Source organism: Ambystoma mexicanum, chromosome 10 (genome assembly GCF_040938575.1).
Source record: "Ambystoma mexicanum isolate Mex_15411 chromosome 10, UKY_AmexF1_1, whole genome shotgun sequence".
NCBI lineage: Eukaryota > Metazoa > Chordata > Amphibia > Caudata > Ambystomatidae > Ambystoma > Ambystoma mexicanum.
In genome coordinates this window covers 1,351,095,215-1,351,110,528 of record NC_090932.1, presented here as the reverse complement: position 1 = coordinate 1,351,110,528, position 15,314 = coordinate 1,351,095,215, and positions in this window count along the sequence as shown.

The window sequence follows — 15,314 nt, the reverse complement described above, 5'->3', positions numbered from 1 at the left end:
CATTTGTACCTCCTCTTCTTGGACATGGGGTTTTTGTGAAAAGCTGCAACGTGGGTTTCATTAGTGTTCACCAACAAGTTGTTGTTCTTGGCGTAATTTCCCATATCATATAACATTTTCTGCAAGGCCATTGGTGTTAGTGAGCGCAAGACTAAATCGTCCGCATATAAAAGATATCCGATTTTCTGACCTTCTAGTCTGGGAGGATCACCCCTTGAATTAACAAAGCACCTCTCCAAGTCCAATATAAAGAAGTTGAACAAGAAAGAAGCGAGCATAGAACCCTGTTTTAAGCCTCTCTAAGTAATAATTGGTAGAGCTAGTTTGCCATCAAAGGTTACTCTGACCTGCATAGATGTTTCCAAATGAAATAGCATGATCAATGTTAGTAAAGAGACTGGGAAATCATATTTCCTTAGTTTATTATGCAAGAGAACCCGGTTGATAGAGTCGAATGCGGCACGAAAATAGATGAAAGCTACATAAAGTGATTGTTTTCGGGCAGCACATTGTATCTGAATCATATTCAGGGTAAGTATATTTGGAATGGTACCCAACCCCATAACAAATCCTGATTCATATGGATCCTTCAGATGTTTCTTGGTGATCCAATCATTTAGTTCTTTAAGGAGTAAACAACAGTAAATTTTGCCCGGCTCATCTAGAAGTGAAATTGGGCAATAGCTGTTTGGTGACTGCCAATCTCCTTTTTTGTAAATTGGAACTGTAATTGCATGTTTCCAAGATTTTGGGAGGGATTGGGTGCGATTTATGGCTATAAAGATGTTATTCAATATTGATGCCCAGATGACAGGATAGCATTTAAGTGTGTAATTTGACAAGCCATCCGGACCCGCTGCTTTAGAGTTACTGGCTGTTGTAATCAGAAATAGAATGTCATCTTGGTGAAACATTAGGTGAAACAGCTTTGGGATTTTGAGAGATTCGAGACTTACACTACCTTTGGGGATGCCATACAATTCGGTAAAGTGGACTACCCGTTTTTGTCCACTAACAGCAGAGGACTGAATAGTTGTTTGCGACCCTACTGTGGACTGGTTTATAGTAGCCCAAATTCTAGCTGTATTTTTTGTTGCCAAAACCTTTAACATGTTTGCACCATCATTCTGGTATAACTGGGATCTGTGATTCTTTATCCAATTAGATAATTGGCCTTAATTTTCTTTAGAAGCAATGCCCTGGCATCCGGAGGATGCTGCGCCACTTGTCTTGTCTCAGCTCTGTGCGGTATAAGGACTTTCTTGTTTTTACTGCAAGATCATAGACATGCAAATGTTGTTGTCTTCTAGTCGTATTTGATTTGGAGGACTGGAATAATTCTATCGTATCACTATACACTACACCCACATGCTCTTGCCCCCTTATTCCATGATTCAATGATTCAGTCAAATATTGATTAAAGTAAAGCAGTGCATCCTCTGACCATCAGAGACGATTCCTTCCAGGATTAACCGCCAAACAGCCATTGGCCTGCGTGTTTGGGGGAGAGAAAGGTTACTACTATCTCCCTGCAATTCCATTCTGAGCATGTTATGATTGCTCTTATCAGAGTTCACTACACAAAATGTTTCAACCAAGGGCAAAAGAGAACTATTTACATAAATGTAATCAATTGTGCTTGCACTGGAGCCTCTACCCCATGTAGGTTCAGGGGGTATGTCTGATTTAAAAGCCCCATTTAACATGTGCAGGCCTCGGGAGTCTATAAAAAAAGTTCCAGCAATGTAGCCTCACCTTATTATGTACAGTGTTTGACTGGAAACAATTGAGATTAAAATAACCCACCAATATTAAATGGGATGCCATTTTATCGGCTACCACAAGGTCTAGTACAGTGCTTCAATCCTCAAAGAAACACTCATCTGATAATGACACTGGATTCCAGTAAATGTTGAGTAAGGCATCGAGAGTATTGTGAATGTTGGCCTTTAGCAGTAACATGTATTTATTTGGTGCAGTCCAGAATTCAGATGATGTCTCCTTGTCCATCCTTACAGCTATTATGAGGCCAGAGGATGGTCTCCCCCGGACCGATTTAACTGCCGGATTGATATGTATTTCATGGTTGTCCCACACTGGAGGTTTAGTTAGCCATTTCTCCTGTAAAATAATTATTTGGAATTTTCCAATGTGGCTTTCATCTTTATTTAGCAGATGTTTGAATCCCCTTGTATTCCAGCTTAGAAGGCAGATGGCATGATTACAATACGGTGTGACTAGTTATCGTTTATCATTAATACACCTGCACAAACATTGATTAACATTCTGTTCTCTCTTATTGTGCTTTCTACTCAATGTAAGTGTTGATTGTTCCAAAAGCTGATCTTTCTTGCCAGCGATAGGATCAGTGGATAAAGTTGGTTCCACTGAGAGTACAAAACCCAGTTCGTGTAGGGAGTCCTTGGATAGCCAAATTAAGTTTTGGAATACTAGTGAGTTTATCCATAATCTCACAGAGTTTAGATGTGTATCATTCGTAAACTCAATAAGATCAATATCAGAAGAGCAAATATCCTCTAACTGAGCTACCTCTGAAAATATTTTCATTACTGACCTTCGATTGAGATCATATTGTGTGGAAGGGACCGCTCTGCAAGCTAATACTAATGAGTAGAGAGCAGGTCAATTAGGAGTCTGCATTTTTAGGTTATTGAACATATCATGTTTCTGTGGTTTCGTCTCACCAATTTCTGTGCGGGGGACGTTCTTCTCCTAAAAGTTGGCTAACACATTCTCAATTAAGCACAGTATCTCCACCGAAAGATTCGAAATGGGGGTACCATCTCCCGTGTATGCTGGGATACTAGATGTTAAACTGTAATCATATAGTGCCTCCTTATTAATAATATTGACCAAAGCCCATTCGCGTTACACAGACGACCGCGTTGTAAAGTTCCGATTTTTGGGTTAACTTCGCCGCCATTTTGAGACCCATCCGCCATTTTGATTTCAACTCATATTCCATGTTCTAAAATGGTGGACTGTGTTTTCGACTTGCAGTCGAGCCAAACAACCTTTGAGCTTCGTTAATGTTTAGGTTGACCGAGAGCCGACTGTTTAACCTATGCAAAGAAACCTTGCACTTCATACGAGCTGCCATTCAAGTGTTGTCTGCGCTCACAAGTCTCATCCTTGTATAAACACCAAAACAATGAAGAATAAACTTCGATCGTATGTTTTAGCTGAACTGCATTTTAGTTACTCTTGGAATAAGGCTTACCTGGGATCCGAGAACCTACAGCATCATTGTATTTTCATGGATATGTAAACCTGTTTTGATCCTTTGCATAATATTGTAACATCTGTCATGTGAACTAGGCACCAACTCTAACCTGGTGAAATATTAACCTGGAGAGAGACTGGACAATATTGCAGAAATCATATAAATATGCCTGTGTTTAGATGTTTCCTCACTGTGTCGGCTGGTACACACTGCGAGGTGTTGGGAGTCAGATAGCTATCTGTTTTACTTTGTAAACTGTACAGTAATAAAAGATACTTGTATCTTTTCAACCCGTTATTGGTGTATTTCATTTGTGGTACTCAGCCTCGATATTTCTTTGGTCTTTCAGAGGGCGCCCGAATAGGGACCCTCAAGATTGATGCCACCTCATTGAAGAAAAGACGCGGCTATCGGACCGGGATCGGACAGTGAGAAAAAAGGGATCCCCTTTGTATGAGACGCGACACCTCGACAGTACTGCACGATCCGATCCCTGGACGGTGAGCATGCAGTCCGAGAGGGCATCTTGACGAGGGTCCTTATATCGAGGCGGGCAGTTTAGCTGAAATCACCAGGGCCCTATGTCCATTGTAATCCGATCGGACCTCCTTAGTCCTTTGCAATCAGGTGAGTCGTGCACTGATTCCTAAGTATCCTGATATTTGGTTGCAAATTTGTACTCGTGAGCACAAACAACGCCAGGTAACACCAGTGATCTGACATGCCTGGGAAATTGTCTGCCTGTTTCAGGGGATTATTCCGCAGAGACAGACAATCTTTGGAATTTGGCAGACCGGCACCACAGGAGGGGTCGCTGGCATGTACTATGTACTGTAAGTACAGCATTGGTAGTATAGTATTCAACGATATTTGGCACAGACAAACCAGACATGCTTCCGAATTTCAGTGGCCAGTCAATGGTAGTTTTGAGATTGCCCGAATAGAGTATTTAGAGTCCATATTGTTAAAGAAAAAAGCTAGACCTGCAGCATTTGATGTAATTCAGAATTGGAAAAAAGAAGCTATGCAGCAACTTAAGAGTAAAGAGAAGCATGCACGTCGTCATATATCAAATTCAGAAAAGGCATTATTGTATGACCAACAGAAAGTCAGAGTCTGTTAGAAACATGGATAGGGCTTTTCAACTTGGTGTACAGAAAATGTATCTGTCTAAAGATTTTCATGTCTCAGATGAACTAATTGATAAACTTTTAAATGAACGTAGGCCTGGTGCCACTGCACCACCTCCTTATGTACCTCTTCCTGCTGTCTTACCTCTTCCCGCTGTTGCACTTCCTCCCGTAGCAATCTCTGTTATTCCCGTTGTTCCTCCGCCGCCAGCTGTTGCTCCACTTCCTATTGCTGTTTCTCCTTCTGCATCTCCATCTGTAACAACTATTACTGTTCCTGAGATTCCATCTTTGTTGCCAGCGGTTGTGTCTCCACTACCTGTTGTACAGGATTTGTCTACTCTCTCTTTCCTTAGAGGTTCTGCTCCGCTTGTATCTGATGAAGGGATGAGTGCTGAATCAAAAGTAGTGACTCGTAGTACAGTTTCTAAAGAAAAGAAGAGAGATTTGTATGAATGGGCAAAGCAATGTATAGAGAAAGGTGAAAAATAAAAATCCAACAGGGTTTTATAAAGAAATAGAATGTGTCTTGCATTCGTCAGTTTTCACCTTAGGTTATATAGACCTGTTGTTTCCCGTGATCCTACCTGCTGATGTATGGAAACCTATTAGGAGTGTAGACGATCAAGCAGGGCTAGGTGACACATGGGTTAACTTGGTGCGGTTAGACGGAGAAAGAAAAGCTGGTGAGAGACCACCGCAAGTGATACTGACTTTGCCAGACAGGATAGTAATGAAATTAAAAACTCTGGTTCCCGAGAGAAGGATTGTTTGGGACAAACTCACTGCTTGTACCTAAGGGAAATCTGAAGGTGCTACCGAATTCTTTAATTGGTTCGAACAAGTATTTTTAGACTTTAGCGGACAGGATTTAAGCACAGAGTCAGGGAAAAGGTTGTTTGTGGATACATTTGTGCGTGGATTGTTGCCTGATATTCAATCACAAATCATGACTTCCGAAAGTGCTTGGCAAGCTTAATTGCAGTCCGAAGTATTGTACATGGCTCAGTATTACAAAAATAGAGTAAATAATGAAAAAGAGAGGATTGAAAAGAGAAAGGGAGACCTGAAAACCAAAGTACTGCAGCAGGTAATGAGAGGAACCAGAGGTGGGAGTGCACAGTTTAGAGGCCAGTTTGTTCCACAAAGTAATACACAGTTGGGTCCTGTACACATGAACCTATGTGCTTATTGCAGACAAGAGGGTCATTGGCAAGCACAAAGCCTGATCCTTCAGCAAAGATCGAATAACACGTATGGTATCATGGGTAGACGATCCAGAGGCCGCCCTGGGGTAGGGGGTCTGGTAGAAGCCAGTTCGCTCAAAATCCACAGTCATTCTCGCAAGATATTCAGCAACCTAGTGCAGATAGCAGAAATATTTTTGATAATCCTTCAACTGCCTATCTTTCTGAAGATCTTGTCTTTGACAATATATTGTTTCGTTAGAACAGCCCGAAGCAGGGTCTGGAACCAGTACCTATTCATTAAGGGCTCTACGTTGAAATGAAGGTGGGGAATAGGAAGCATCTATTTTTGATAGATACAGGAGCAAAGAAGTGATCCATTGATCATTCAGAGGGTCCAGATATTACATTGTCAGGGCAGAATGACGTTTCTGTAGGGTTTTCTGGCACGCCAGTGGTTAGTCCAGTTTCTCAGCCGGTACTGATTTCACTGGGCCATTCATGGATCAATGTCCATTTCTTCTAACGACGAATTATGGTGAGAATTTGTTGGGGTTGAATCTGTTGAAGGAATTAAATGCGGTAATTAATTGTTCTTCGGATGGAGTACATTTGACGATTTCACCCCAGCAATTTTCAGCCGCACAGTTTTTGACTAGACCTTTACCGCCTGAATTTAGTGAAGTTCCGGCGTGTTTATGGGCAGTTGACGACAATGATGTCAGCCTTTTGAAAATTGAACCTGATAAAATTGTTTTGTAGTCAGTAGCTAAGTTGCCATGTATTCCAGATTTCAGTTGATGGTGAGCAAGCTCTGAAGAGTATAGTTTCAGATTTTGTCCATCGTGGAGTAATTGAGGAATTTGCAGGAAGTTTGTGCAATAGCCCATTTTACCGGTGTATAAGAAAGGGGATAATGCAATTCCTCTCCATTTTATTATTGATTTGCCTGCTATCAATAAGATTGTTGCTCCACAATTTCCAACTGTGCCTGATGTAACCACGATATTAACATTGATCCCAGCTTCTGCTACCCATTTCAGTGTGGTGGATCTTAAGAATGCCTTCTTTAGTATTCCCGTACACGTGGATAGTAGATATTTGTTCGCGTTCACCTTAGGGGGACGCTCGTTTACATTCAGTCGTGTTCCACAAGGTTACACAGAGAGTCAGAGCATTTACAGTAGGGCTTTGAAAGAGCAGCTCGACACACTTGAGTTGCCTTTCACTTGTACATTGTTGCAATACATTGATGATCTTCTCTTAGCTGCAGACTCAGAAATTGCTTCCAAAGAGGGTACTGTGTTACAGCTTATTCATTTAGCAGAGCATGGACATAAAGCTTCATTGAAAAGGTTTCAGTATTGTCGACAGGAGGTCGCCTATCTAGGCTATCTCCTGTCAAAGGAGGAAAGAAGATTGACACCTGAAAGGATAAAAAGCATCTCTAGCATGTCTGTCCCAAATACACATAAAGAGGTTGTAGCCTTGATAGGAATGGCTTCTTACTGGAGACAGTGGATCCCTAATTTTTCACAAGTGATAAAACCAATGTTGGCATTGACAAAGATGGGCATTTGTTTGCCATTACCGTGGAACTTGGAACACCAGAAAGCTTTTGATCTGCTCAAGACTGCACTGTGTTCAGCACCAGTTTTAGGCACACCAAATTATGATAAGGCCTTCGTGTTGTATGTGCATGAATGTGATGGATGTGCTTTGGCTGTGTTAACGCAGGAATATGGGGGGAAGAATAGACCATGCGGTTATTTTTCCTCCACACTTGATCCTGGTGCATGCACTTTGCCGAGATGTTCGAGAGCTGTTGCTGCTGCTGCTCCGTCTGTAAAACAATGTGAGGTTATGGTTTTAGGTCACTCTTTAACAGTAATGGTACCCAACTCCATAGACTTTCTATTAAACAGAACACAAACGCAACACCTCACTTCTGCACAATTAACAAGATACAAACTGATACTATTTGCACTGCATATTCAAATTAAGAGGTGTTGTGTATTGAAACTGGCTGAATTATTGCCTCTTCTGCAAGACATTGCTTGCAGTGGTGAAATGTCACATGACTGCCTCTATACTACAGAGCAAGAAACCAAAGGCAGAATTGACTTAAATGATACACCATTGAAAGATCCACAAGGGGAGCTGTTTTGTGATGGCTCCTGCTTCAAACCTCTGGATGGTACATCCACTGCCATCACCACATTAAGCACGATTGTGGAAACCAAGAGAATCTCGCATAACTCTGCGCAGGCCGCAGAGATTATCGCACCGACTTGAGCTTGTGAACTTTCCAAAGGGCTTAGAGTAAATATATTTACAGATAGCCAGTATGCCTTTGGGGTGGTTCACAACTTTGGTAGACTCTGGGTAGAAAGAGCTTTATTGACCTCACATGGAACTGAAATCCAACATGGTACCTTGATAGTTCAGCTAGTCTCAGCATTTGCGCTTCCTACTCAACTAGCAATCATGAAGTGCGCCGCACATCAGAAAGTAACAGACGATGTAGGGAGAGGAAATGTTTTTGTTGACAGGATAGCTAAACAGACTGCTACTGATTTATGCTCAGAAATATATATAACGAAAGAAGCTACGAATACCTGTACAATAGATGAAGGAATTGATTTGATAAAAAATATTCAAGCTGATGCCACTCCAAAAGAACTTAAACACTGGACTGAGGGTTTACCAAGTTTGGATGACGGAGGTTGTTGGGTGGACAATGAAAGAAAAAGATGGATGCTATCTGATGCATATGTCACCGCAATGGTTACAATGGCTCATGGTCCTACTCATATATGTGCTAGGAAAATGTGTAAATTGCTAGAACCTGTTTGGGTAAACATAAATATTTCAAAAACTGCTGAGTGTTTTGTCCAAAACTGTATGGTATGCTTACCGCATAATGTGGGTAAGGGTACAGCGATACCGAGGGGTAGTTTTGGTCCCCCCTCTGTGCCTTTCGGGGTCAATCATTTCAAGTTCATCCAAATGGAACGCTGCTACAACTATAAGTATGTTCTGGTAGTCATTTGTGCCTTTAGCAAGTGGGTTGAAGCCTTCCCTGTGAAAGATGCCACAGCAATGACAACGGCGAAAAGCATGCTTAAGGAATATTTTCCTAGGTTTGGTTTGCCGAGAGTCATCTTGTCAGACAATGGTCCACATTTTATCACTGCTGTTATCCTGCAAGTATGCGCAGGTTTGCAGATCGATAAACGGTTCCATTCGGCTAGACACGCTCAGAGTGCTGGACTTGTAGAACGCCATAATGTTATCCTAAAGAACAAGCTAGCAAATGTTTGCGCTAGCAGTAACCTGAAATGGCCAGATGCCTTACCAGTAGTTTTACTGTCCATGTGGACAATGCCACAGAGTAGAACTGGACTCTCCCCGTACGAGATTGTGATGGGGAGGCCAGCTAATATTTGGAACCTACCTAAACCCAAAATACTGAAATATGTGGAGCATTTGCTTCTTGTTGAATACTGTGACCAGTTAACTCAAAACATGTATTTGATTTATCAACAGGTGCCAGAAGCCCTCCCACTGTACGAGTGGCCGGAAAGCGACACTGGATACACGTGACGCATGTCAAGAAAATACCTTTCCCTTTGCCACTCGACGACAAAGAAAAGAAGGAAGCTGTTTGTTCTGCTTCGCAAGATAAACCTGTCTTGAACAATACCAAGGGTGTTTCGGAGATTCTTCCTGAGCCCGTGGGGTCTGGGGAGACTGCTGCTTTGTCTTTGAATTCTTCTTCGGATCTTTCTGCACCCTTGAACAATCTTGCTTCTGTTTCACCACTTCCATCAGGAAGCAACGACACTCTGTTTGCAGATCACGCCATAACTGGAGTCTTGAGGTACGATCTGCGTCCAGGGCACTAGACTTACAGCACAGCACGGCTGTGCCTGTGAGGCATCACTGTTGAGCTAGTCCCTTGCCACTCTCTCACTGAAACATAAGTAGGTGGCCGGGACCGGCAAAGTTGCCTTCAAGCAAGATAAACCACGTGGTCAGGAGATCACCAACAAACGAATTTAAGGAGTTTTTCGCAGCGACTTTTCAAAGCGAACTTTGAGGAACAATGCCCATTGCTAACTCTACTCGTACGAAGCAACCGATTGGTGTTGTGGCTAACAAAGACATTGAGCATCAAAAATCATGGCCCTTGAGGACTTGCTTTCTTGTGATAATGTTAACTGGTCTAACAGTTGTACTAGCACTTGAGTTTTGGTATATTGAGGGGGTGCATCCACTTGAGACTTTGTTGCCTACTGAGAATGTTCCCACTTGTCATGGCTACTGGGCAAGGGCCCAGTACTTCACTTCCTGCAGGGTCCAAATAGACCCAGTCTTGGTGCCTATGGCACCAAGCTCATTACAAAGTGTGCTTAGCACACAGAACACGGAAGGCACGTGCAACAAGGCCGGGCGGGGCCCTATTAGCACCAGGCAAGGCATGTGCAGAAGACAGGAGGCGGAGCAAGGTGGGGCCACAAGGCGGGGCCTAAGGGGAGTGGATGGGGCCAGGCTATATAAGCCGGCCACACCCGCATACAGGTGCTTCGCATTAGTCTGCTAGAGCAGCGTAACGCTTACGGCCGCCAAGAAGACCCTTACCTGGTTCAGCAAGTGCGTCTTCAGTCTCCGGATCCCTCCAGCATCTTACTTGGTCCAGCACGTGCATCTTCAGTCTTCGGAAACCTCCAGTACCTTACCTGGATGCAGCCACATCATCGCTGGAAGCACTGCCATCAGCTTTCCACTCTGCAGCCGTCGCACGCATCTTACCTTCAAGCTTCACCACCGCTGGAAGCTCTGCCATCAACCTTCTACTCTGCAGTCGCCGCATGCATCTTACCTGGATTCAGCCACGCCACTGCCCGAAGAAGAAGCGCTATCGCTTCCGACTCTGCAGCAGCCGCATTCATCTTACCTGTCTTCTTGAATCCTTTGCGGGTGCCGCCCAACATCCTTACCTGTCCCGAACTCCCATAAACACAGGGCCATCTTCGAGCGTAGCACCCACACAGATCTTCATCTCCGGCAGCCTGCAGGAGTTCGGAAACCGCTCACCAGCTAACACCGATCAGCCGCACCTGCAAAGGGAAAAAGAAACACAAGGTGAGCAATCACATAGACTTTAACACGTTAAAGTAGTGCAACTCATGAACTTGGTGCAACTTCTGGAGCTGTCTACTTGCCACTAGTGGGTCGTCTGGAATAGACTTTTTCACCATTACACGCTCCTGAGCCATCTTCATCACTAAGGGGAAGAGAGAACAATACATGCTTATGAACAATAATCTTTGGGGAAGAATTAACATAAAGAATACTGACAATAAACATAGCTATAAACACTTACCTTCAACACGGAATGGTCGCAGCCAGCCTGGACCTCCACAATCTGGACCAGTGATGCAACTAGGTCCATCCACAGCACACCAGCTGAAGGAAAGCAGGACAGAGAGCTCCTTCTTACTTAAAAACAAGAACAGTTGCAGCATTCCGGGTCCACGTAAACGCAGCAGTTGGAGGAGAGAAGCGATCCGAGGGAGTCGACTTCTGGGAGGGCTCCAACCGTGCCCCAACACCCCCGCAGAGAGCAGGTGAGCGTAACACCACTATGTCTTCACCTTTCGTGCATCTGCACATTCTACCTTCTAGGGATTCCCAACACAGACAGAGTTACCACAATAATACACTTTTATTAATCATGAATGCGACCCATGCGATTCTGAATAGAACGAATTGCTGGATATGTTCGCATTTGCCACAGCATGGGCAAAAAGGGTTGGGCTAGTATATTCATCTTCTTCCTTTGACTACTGCATGCTATGCCGCTCTAAGGGCACTATTCTTTGGTCGTTGGAATTATAGCATTTCTGGGAACTTTGATGGGACTAATTTGAATGAGTTTGAAAGACGAGTCCTGGCGCCTCTGGGATGTTATCTTTTTGCAAATAGGAGCAAACTCAATGTTGCTTCTATTAGGCCTTCCGATAGACTTTCTAGACCTTTTCAATCATTGATTTCTTTCAAGATGGCTCCCGTAGGCAACCGGGATGCCATGCCTCCTTCTTACACTACCAATCATAGCCCCAACTCTGTTCCCTTCTGCATACAGAGGAATGGTTCTCAGTCAATGGGTACTTTCGAGGGTTGTACCCAGCCCTTCAGATAAGCTGCATATAGGGCCATTTTACGCATGTAATTATGGCCATTACGGAGCATTTAATTTTCTTCTGTGTACCCTTTACACTTTATTTAATTTCATTAAAAAGCCTACTTTCCTCCACTAGATGGCACTAGAGTGCAAAAGGTGTCTTGGATCTGCACCAGCTAACGGAGCAGGACGATTTGGCGCTGGGATGTTTCGCTGCAGGGATCTTTCGCCGCCAGGGAATCAATTGAAAGGTTGATCTTTTTTTCAAGAATAACAATAAAAATTAAAACAAATAAAGTGTTGTGTCTGTACAATGAACACGTTTGCTGATGCAAATATGCCACCCGGAGTCACTGCTTTCTGCGGAAAGGCTGACTCGATCTATGCCTGCATTTTACCCCTATGCCATAATTAGACTGACCCAATACTCGTACCATGTATGTCTGACACGTGTCGCATTACTCATTCTTGGATCATTGCGATTGCTTTTCCATTCGTAAAAGTACAGCAACCTTCCTGCACAATGCACATTATGATGAAACAAAGAAAATGGGATCGGTCACCCGGAAAACACACCGTAAATTGTTTCATGAACCCTGACTGGGGCGAACATAATTGGATATTTCAGCTTTGAGCAACTATGGTGTAAGAGAGGGGTCATTATCCAGTTGATTTTGCGCATTCGGGGATCACGCAGGTTTCTTATTCTTTTAAAGCACAAGTACATAGAGGGAAATAGATTACTTTCCCCCACGTGCAGGGTCCCTAGGGCTGGGCACGAGAGCCAGAGAGGCCGGCCCCTGCTCTGTAATTACTGATCATTAAATGGCCTCATCAGGTGTCCTAACCACTCTGCTATGTGCCTCGCCTCCAGGAATGCGAGGTGCCAGCCCCTGCACTGAGGATCCGGCTGTGCGGCCACCGACAAGCGAGCCCAAATACCAGAGGTGTGTGAGGCACAGGGCAAGCCTCCTTGCAGAACACAAACCCACTGCTGTCCCCCCGCCCCCGCCCAGCATACATCCCATTTTTTTAAGAGTATCGCGTCAAAACATACTGACATATGTAACGGGGTTAATATCCCCATACTGATATACGTAACGGGATTAATTTCCCCTCTTAGACATGTTGCAGCGTCTGTCTGGAAGGTGTCCCAGTCCGTCCCGCCCCCTCCTTTGGTCCCATCATTTTAAGCATTTATTCAAATAGCTATACTGTGCCAACAAGACAGCTCAGACGGATAAGGCACATTTTACAGAAAACTCAGGTCACAAGTTCAGCTTGCTGCAAAAGAGCCATCGGCATGGTCATGCCTCTGCTGTAAATCTTCAAATAACAAATACATAGCACAGTGGGTTAATGTGTCTGGTGCCAGTTACAATCCTGGTAAGAAAGCTGCGTGGGTGTAGCCCTTCGGCAAAGATGCCTGTGTAACCTGCAGGTCACATGTTGTTCCTAATGCACTAAAGTAGTCCAATCAGGAAATGTGCCAGTCTAGAGCTCCGTCTACAGCTTGTGGAGTTTAGGCTCCAGTTACAGTTAGACATCTCAGGGGAGTCCTTTGTCCTCTGCCAATAGCTATGGCTAACCTGCAGCAGGTCTCACGAAACTTGTGAAGCCAGATAGCTCAGCAGGTGCATCCGAGTTCTGTATAGAGCTCAAGGGAAAGAATTAATTCCTGGCAGTGCTGACTTCATTTTACAAAGTTGCAAAGCACATTGAGTTGGATAATAACACCTATTGTCTAAAGCGACAAGAGACAGTGCAGTGGGTGCTGTGCACTGTCTGCAGTTTACTCTAGCCCAGTAAACCGCATCTGCCTGTGGGTCCCATGCTGGATGAGGCACCTATTGCGATTGGCTAATATTGGGCTCCGAGGATGCATCTTAATCCTGACCTTCTGACGCTGCCTAGGCTATTCCACTAGCGGTACCCACATTTATCCAAAGCACCTTGATCCTAAGACGCTCCACACCTGGCTATCCCAACACTGGGACCTGCACAGAGCTCACTTGATGCACCCCGGTCAAGCCGTATCTCTCGACACCCCTTCCCAGTCAGAAGCATTGAGGCGAGTGCTGCATTCTGTCTGCAACCTCCTTAAAGCGCCAGAGGCATGGTGCCACCCCTACGCACAGGGCTCTATCTATGTTCCTTACCCAGGACTATCTCCACCCCTGTCCATTAAGAATCTGTGACCCACACAGGGATCCCGTCAGTCTACATCTTCCATGTCATACCCCAGCCTTCTCTATTCCAACACTGAAACCCGCACATGGCTCTACTGACGCACCTCACCCATGATCGGAGTCAGTCCTGTCTACTCCAACAATGGGACCCTCACATGGCTCCACTGATGTCCCTCGTCCATGACACATCCAGCCCTACCTATTAAAACTTTGGGACCTGTGCAGTCCCACCCCTGCCAAATCCAACAGGGCTGGAATTGCCATTGAAAATATTGCAAATAATGCAAGAAAATGGGGCGAGGGAAATATAGAAGGGAAAAGCAGAGGGTGAAAAGGGGAAAAAGATAAAGAAGAAGAACCAAGTTTAAACCAAATCCACACACAGAATTCTATTCAAATTCAACACGTTAACAGGCACAGTACCTGTCAACGTCCTGCATTTAAAAAGAATTATGCTTTTGAATTTGGCGTGAGGGAGTTTAGACGTGGCTGCAATGTCAGCCATGTCCAAACGTCCCTCGCGCCAAATCGGCGGCGCCAGAAAGGCTTCTGTGCCAAAATGGGCGGGCCAAACTGGCCACCGTTCCAAAGCGGTCGTGCCAAACCGGCCCGCCCCTGAATCGGCGGCGCCAAAAAGGGGTGTACCGCCAGCAAACACATTTCTTTTATCAGTGACAGAGCCTTTCCTATCCATGATAGTTAAAGTGAGCAACCCAAAGCGCCCATTTAATTATGTGTTTATATTAACACCTCATTAAATGGGTGCTTTATATATCTATGATGTCTGCTAGATTGACACGCAAAAAAAATAAAGTTGCTTTAAGTCACTAATCAAATGTTTTCAACATCATGAATAACAATGAGCTGGAGGTTTGTTGCAAAGAATCTCCATATCTGAGTTTATTAATCAACATCTTTTATTACATGTCTTAAATCACTGAAAGTACTGTGGGGTTAACTAGATCTTTCAGGTTGACATTATCTTGCATTCTGGGACTTATAGTATACCATTCAGGATGTGAACATTAAAGGCACAATGATATTCTTTTGGCTTAACACGTAGCTGTAAGGATTTACATGTTGTCATGTGGCGTTATTATGCAATTTATGTTTTTTGTAAGTAAACTCTATAAGACATCATTACTGTTGGCCTTGAAATCCAAACTATTTGTACCAAGTAAACCTTCGAAGCTATGTGGTCAAATTTGCAGAGTGGATTAAAATCCCTGCTTCACAGTTCAGGCAAGGTTTGTGATCCTGGTCCCGTCCCACACTCCCCCCTTGCCTATCCGCCCCATCTGTTTGGCCACCACACTCCCTCCTTTTTCGATGCAGCCAGAGTACCAGTAGTTCCTTTTTTCCACTTCCACCACT